This window comes from Macrobrachium nipponense, chromosome 11 (genome assembly GCF_015104395.2).
Source record: "Macrobrachium nipponense isolate FS-2020 chromosome 11, ASM1510439v2, whole genome shotgun sequence".
NCBI classification, from domain to species: Eukaryota; Metazoa; Arthropoda; class Malacostraca; order Decapoda; family Palaemonidae; genus Macrobrachium; species Macrobrachium nipponense.
In genome coordinates, this window is record NC_061087.1 from 59,768,254 (window position 1) to 59,775,753 (window position 7,500).

Below are 7,500 nucleotides of genomic sequence, written 5' to 3' on the forward strand. Positions count from 1 at the left end.
CACTTAGTAAGAATAATTTTTTTAGCTCTTGCATTTCTGAATTTTTAATTTTTAGTTTTGTTTTTACAATTTTACTAGGAATTTTGTTTTTCATTTTAACAGCCTGATGATGTAATTAATTTGATAATTACGAAACGTCGCAATAAAGACAACATGTACATCTGTGTGTGTCCTCTTCCCTTCATTGATGATTATATATATTTATATATACATATACATATATATTTTTTTCTGAAGCATCTTCTCAATTCCCAAACATGGACTACCACTCGCCAAGAACACCATCCAAAACCACTAAAATCAACTCCTTTGGAAACATCGCCTGTGTTATATCCCCTTTATTCACACTACTCCCCAAATTATTTATAGATCTCCTTACAAACGAATTATCATCTAACTCTAGACATGAATAAGGCAAATGGGAGAGAGGAATAAAAGTTCAACACCCACCTAAAATTCTTCTCTTCTTAAGGTACATATGCTTTGTTATCCCCTCTTAAATCACGCACACACCCTTTATTCACTGATAACTATACCACAAACTGAGCTCCTGTGATCTGGCTCGGTTGGTGGTTTCTACATTTCAAACTCCCTGAAACCATTTTTTACGAAGATGTGATTTTTTTTACTTAATTATGCTTACTTTACGCCTAATTGCGCCTTAACTGACCCTAATTAAGCTATTACACTGCCACCACTATTACCAGGCCTAAAAAAATGCTTGGTAACGTGGGCCCTCTCAAAACAGATATCTGGCACCTACCTTAAGAAAAACCTGCAACCAGCATCTCTGCAATCATTTTCAATGATTTTCAATTAGGGCTAAACCAAACTCCAAAATATCAAAAAATAAAACCTTTATATCCCCCAAAAATAAAATGATAAAAAAAATTGAAAAAACCAAGATGTGAAGTGTTTCAAATAAATGGCCGTACCCCATCTCCAACTAAGACACATTAATTCACATTGATTATCTCTATTTTCCCACTAACTGATATGTTTTAAGGACAGTAAAAAAAGTAAAAAATTCCCATTATATATGGCGACATTGAATCCATCTGAAGGAAGAGGAATCATAATCTTCAGACATCAAATAAAATGGATGAGCATAAAAAGAATGGGAATAAAATAAAATCACTCTGATAAACATGGGAAAAACTGATTGGAAACTCAAATGTCTTCCACCAAAAACAATTTTCAAACAGTACATATGGATAGATGTTCAGTGCTCAACAAAAACATCTCTTCACTCCAACACAAAATAGTCTTTTACCTTTGAGTGGATCTCCGTGCGCCTTCCCCACGGCTCGACTCACTAACTGTTACTTCTGCTGAATGGCTAATGTCCGGTTTTCGATTCGCTATCGGATTATAATTCGTTTTGCACGCGCCCTCATATGCGTACAAACTCACGTAACGATTAAGTGACACTTAGCCCCCTCAAGTCACGTAGCCACTCACTGGGCCAACTTTGCCCTCGTTCGAGCTCATCTCCTAGCTCCGATCTGATTCACTTCTCTGTCGGCAGCTTCCGACCATTCCCTCAAAATCGCTGAACGACCGGCTGAAACTTGAGTTTAATTTTTTTTTTCAACACAGACACGAGCGTTTGCTGAACATTCCACTCTCTTCTCGACATAGTCCTTGAAGAGCAGGTAATACATGCTATCATTCATTATGCATGATTTCTACTGCCCATCTACTCTCATATCCTTACTTTTCTTCGCATAAAATGTTCAACTTCTCCTCCTGGCAATTACTTTCAGTCTCATTCCCTAGTTTCTGTAGTTTCTTCTCATACTACATTATGTATCATTTGCCAACATCAGCAATGCCATAACGGATTCTTGATTCTTGTGTTCATACATACATACCCATACACACACACACACACTATAATATATATATATATATATATATATATATATAATATATATATATATATATATATATAATATATATAATATATATATATATATATATATATACACATTATATATATATATATATATATATATATATATATAGTGTGTGGGTGGGTGTATGTGTGTGTGTGTGTATGAGTATGTATGTACGTACATAATATAGTACGGGTTAGGGATATTGCAAGGAGAAGTTGAACAGTTTATGTGAAGAAAAGTAAGGATATGAGAGTTGATGGGCGGCAGAATTATGCATAATGTTTGATAGCATGCATATATATATATATATATATATATATATATATATATATAATATATACATATATATATATATATATATATATATATATATATATATATATACATATACATATATATATATATATATATATATATATATATATATATATATCTGTATTTATGGTTTTTATGATGAAGATAATAATTATCGCTACCATCTACTAATTTTTTTATTTATTAGCATCTCAATTTTTCTTTTTAATATTCCTATGAGGCCCTATAAAGGAAATAAAAAAATAATGTATGAAACAATTGCTATCAAAAGAATTAATATATCTGATAGTTATAATCTACAGCTTTGCTCATAATGAAAATGGAAAGTTTGAAATTGCTGGTATTTTGCCATTTTTGAAATATCTTATATTCTTAGTAATTTATTTTCTTAAAACTCTTTCCTAAATAAAAGAACACAACATGGAAGCCTAACCCATCAAAACTGGTCCTCTGTATTCGAAATTGGCCAATATGAAAGGCAGAAACAAAAGTGAGCGAATTCGAATGCTTTTAACTCTCAATTAAAGCTCTTCCGTTCCCGTTTGAATTTTTATAGAAGTTTCGAAATGCATAAAAGTGACTATGAGGGAAATAATTGCTAAACAATAGACCGCTAAAGGAATAAAGAAAGGTTTCTGATGCCATAAAGGAAATAGATTCTTTTAGAAACATCTTTAAAGAAAAAGAAATAACTGAAATAAAGCAGTGGAGTGCAGCACCTGAAGGCAATTTTACGACTAAATATAGCTATTGTGAAACAGTTTAAGGGATTCCTAAAAATATTTAGGATTTCACAGCCTCTTGCTTGAAAGGTCACGTTGTCTGATTGCCTTGAAGAGAGGTACTGCCAGCATGAGTCAAAGTGATATGTATAAAACTGAGAAATATTCTTATTTTTAAGATGCGAATTCATGAAGCAGTAATTATCTTAAAAAGTTAGCCTGTGTTAGTTGCAGATGTTGAAAAATGTCAGTGTCTAAACAATATGAATATTCTGAGGCGGTCGCAGTTTTGTGGCAACTTTTATGCATAAGTAATTTCTAGCTTGAGAAAACTTATTTGACAAACTGTTGAAAAGATAAAATCATCTCGTAGGCTAAGAATTCTGTTATGTGAAGAACACAAGGAGACATTGGAATAAAATCAGGTAGAAAGGTCTCCGAAGAAATCGAGTTTTCTTTAAAACTTATAATCAAGGCCACGAAAATAGATCCATCTCATGGTGGTCTCGGTATAATCTGCCTGAACCCTGGCCCATGAAACTTTAACCACAGCCCAGTGATGACCTCTCCTATATGGTTGTCAGACGCACGATCATGGCTAACTTTAACTTTAAAAAAAATAAAAACTATTGAGGCTGGAGGGCTCCAATGAGTATGTTTGATGATTGGAGGGTGGATGATCAACATACCCATTTGCAGTCCTCTAGCCACAGTAGTTTTTCAGATCTAAGGATGGACAGAAAAAGTGCGGATGGGCAGTCAAAGCCCTGTAAATAGTTTTCTTTTACCAAAAAACTAAAAATCCCACTGTGGCGATGACAATACTACGCTAACGACAAATCTCATATTCATCCATAATAAATCAATTTGTGCAATAAATATTGCCGTGGATTTGAACCACCTTTTCCGGAAGTGAGCCGGATACGAGATAAGAAATTCCTGTTCGTTTTGTTTACCAAGAAACGCCCAACTTACAAACCATTTTGTCGACGTGGAATTCTTCAGGTGAAAAACTAATAGACTTGATGTCAGTTGCGTTGCAGGATCTATCTCCATCGAATCATCTGTCACGTCCTGTGAAACAGCAACTTCGAGGTAATGACTTTTGGTCTCCGGTGATCAGAAGTTTCTTGATGTAATATCGATAGTTTTCAATTTATTCTTAATTTCATACTTTCCCGTTCTATATTCAACTTTTCTTTACAGCAGTATGTTGGTTCAACCTACTATAATATTCTAAGGATAATTATACTACAATACGTACTTTTTCATATATTGAAAGGTATTTAGGTAGTACAATATTAGTTAGAACAAAATGAAACAATACAATTCTGCACTTTAAATGCTTTGATAACTCTTCTCTTAAGATCAGCAGTGCTTTGACAATCGAATTTTCTAGAGTGCATACTTTCATCTTTTCCGACTAGAGACCCAATGTAATCTCCCATCATAGCAGTATCCCATTGTCCTGGATATCTTCTTTCCATTGTTGCGATGTCCTGATGAAATCTCTCACCAAGCTCCTCACTGACATCACCCAAGTTTTCGGGGAAGAAATCTAGGTGAGAGTGCAAAAAATGTACCTTTAATCAAGAACATACGACAATCCAGTTTCTTGAAGTTCTCAATAAGTTTTGCTGCCATTTGTTTGTAATTAGGATCCTTGTGATTTCCTAGGATTCCACGAACTACATCATGAAATGCACACCATGCTTCTTTTTCAACCTTTGTCATCGCTCTTTCCAGTTTCTCCGACTTCAACATTGCATTTACTTGGGGTCCAGCAAATATGCCACCCTTGATTTTAGCCTCAGGTAACTTTGGAAACATGAGACGACTTTCTTGAAAAGCTTCTCCTCCAGTACCTAAGGCCTTCACAAACTGCTTTACCAATCCTAATTTAATATGAAGTGGGGGTAATAAGACTTTGTTGGAATCTACTAGAGGCTGTCTGAGAACATTTAACATTCCGGGCTGCATCAACTTTCTCGTAATGATCATCATCAGCTCTGCTGTCCATAAGCAAAGGAAACATGAATACTTTGTGTATCCATCCCCTTTGCAAACCAAGCAAGAAGGCAAGCATCTTGAAATCACCACAAACATCCCACTTGAATTCAGCATAATATATTTTGTCAAGAAGTTGTTTGACATCATCATAGTTTTCTTTCTTCTGCACGGACTGTACAAGAGGGAAAGATGGATATTTATTTCTATTATGGAGCACCACTGCTTTGAGACTTCGCCATTCTGAAGGTTCATGCTTGACTCCAATAGCAGTAAACAATCCAATCACATCTTTACAGTAACACAGATCATTACTAATGTCATAGTAAATTTCAAATTCACATGTCGTTTCCGGCACACAGATGTCCTGCAGTCTTCCCATAGTAGATTCCATTCCTTCAGCCTTGATGAAAGAAGTTCAGCTCCTAACTTAGTTAGATTTAAATCCCTGATTAAATCATCTACCTCACTCTGATTTGGAAAGTGAGGCTCTGAAGTCGTTCTTGGTACAAAAGCTTCCTCCATTTCTTGGCTGCTGCTATTTACTGACTCTTCAGATGAAATAGCCATTACACCTTCCATCTGAAAAGTAAGAGATAACTACATATAGCAACTTAAGCAAAGACTTGAATAAAGTTAGTACTCCAAACATCTTTAGGAAAATGAATGCATAGCTAGTAAATACTTAATGTTCAAGTTAATTAAAAGTAAGAATTATGGAGAGTATGATAAGTATATTTACATTTTGTGGTGGTTGTGGTTCTGGTAAGATGCCATCATGTGGGACAGGTGCTCTAGATGATGGGATATCTGGATACTGAAGAGCTTGTCTCCTTTCACTTTTCTGTACTTTGTCACATCAATCATACAAAAGTAACAATCATCGTGATGGTTCTTCGGCTCTCTACATACTCTGGGAACGGCAAAAGGCATTGCCCTTCCTGCACCACCTCTTAACCATCCTTCTAGAGTAGATCGGCAGCTGCCACATATCACATGAGGGGCCCATGGTTTGTCCTAGTCACCCAAGGGCATTCCGAAATAGTCTGTACGCTATCCACAATTTGGCACCTTTCACGATCTTATGTAATACCTGTTTTTTTCCAATATAATAACCACACACATAGCGAAATGATTCCGGAGAATTTGTACAACCTCTAGTAGCCATCCTGAAAATAGCAAAACTTAGATAAAATTAGATATTCACTTGGTAGCAGAACATATATTTGTATAACGTTCGATGATACAGAAAAACATAATTACTATTTTGGAATCAGCAGAGAAAAGTGATAAATAAACAGAAAAAAAATAAAATAAACAAAACCTTTGTAAAAATTTTTACGTTGTTATAAGCCCAGTTCAGGGGCTAACCTTGTGCCCGGCAAGAAAATGAGGGATTGGTCGGAAGAGCTAATCACGATTTTTAATGTGTTTTGAAAGAAAAGCGAAGACATAAAACTATTATCTTAGGTACACACTTTCAGACGGGTCTTTCTTCTTGAAACGGTGATGTAGGTCCACTTTATTTCAGGGACGGGAGGAAGTGTTTGGGGATTCCACACGTCGAGTCAGATTGGGTCATCAATGCTGAACTTGGCTTGAGAAATGAGTTACGCCTGATGTTCATAACATATTTTAAGGACCTTCCAAACAAACGTTAAGCGTAAGAAAGATTAAACTTAGCAGAATCTGCTTCATTGGCATTCCAGGAGATAATATTGCATAAAGAAGAAAATCGAAAGGAAGAAAATTGAAGAGGAAAAGGATACCCTCTATATAAAGTTTCTTCACTGGACAAGCTTATTGGATACTGTATGTCGAGTTCTGTCGGAAGAATGCTTAAATCACTAGCAATCCCAAAGGAGAACATGTACTCAGATCATGCTTCTCTTTACACACTAATAAGTCTAATCGGCATTTCAGATAAAATCAGTAATCTCAGATTGAAATTATTTCTAGATAATACGATAACTTCACTTTCCAAAGAATTAAGATTACCATTTAGTAAACTTGCTCCATTTAGCAAATTTAAAGCACCATTTTTTCCTATGAGAGAAAGTAAAATCACATACACACACACACACAGTATATATATATATATATATATATATATATATATATATATATATATATATATATATACGTATATATATATTTATATATTGTTACGAAGTGCCAATTATCTGGTTACCATTCATCAATTATTACCTCACCAAAAGCCAGACACCTGAACCCTCATAACAAGTATTAAACGACTGAATACTCTAAAGGCAACAGTGATCCCTTTACATTTACCAGTATTGCAGAAAATCAGACTAAGTTCATCAAAACAGGTGTGAGGTAATCTTGTAAGTAATTAAATTAATCAAAGGGCATCACTCCATCAACAACTTTAAAAGTCTAAGTATTTCCCTGATTTCAGAAGTCTAAGTACTTCCCTGGTTCTAAGTCACTTCAATTAAATTGAAGGAAAGCAAATCAATTACCACTCTATGTTTCTTATCATAAACATAATCAAATGAAAATATACTGGTTAGAAATAAAAACACTTATAA

General features: G+C 34.7%; 1 long non-coding RNA gene across 1 annotated transcript in view; it reads right to left on the reverse strand.

The window, feature by feature from the left end:
- Positions 1–4,232: 4,232 nt before the first annotated feature.
- LOC135206268 (uncharacterized) overlaps positions 4,233–7,500 on the reverse strand; it is a 9,364-nt gene continuing 6,096 nt past the window's right edge. The window contains exons 2-3 of the long non-coding RNA XR_010312731.1: positions 5,688–6,114; positions 4,233–5,527 (exon numbers count right to left, since the gene is read on the reverse strand). This is a non-coding gene — a long non-coding RNA (uncharacterized LOC135206268). The remainder of the gene's footprint in view (positions 5,528–5,687; positions 6,115–7,500) is intronic.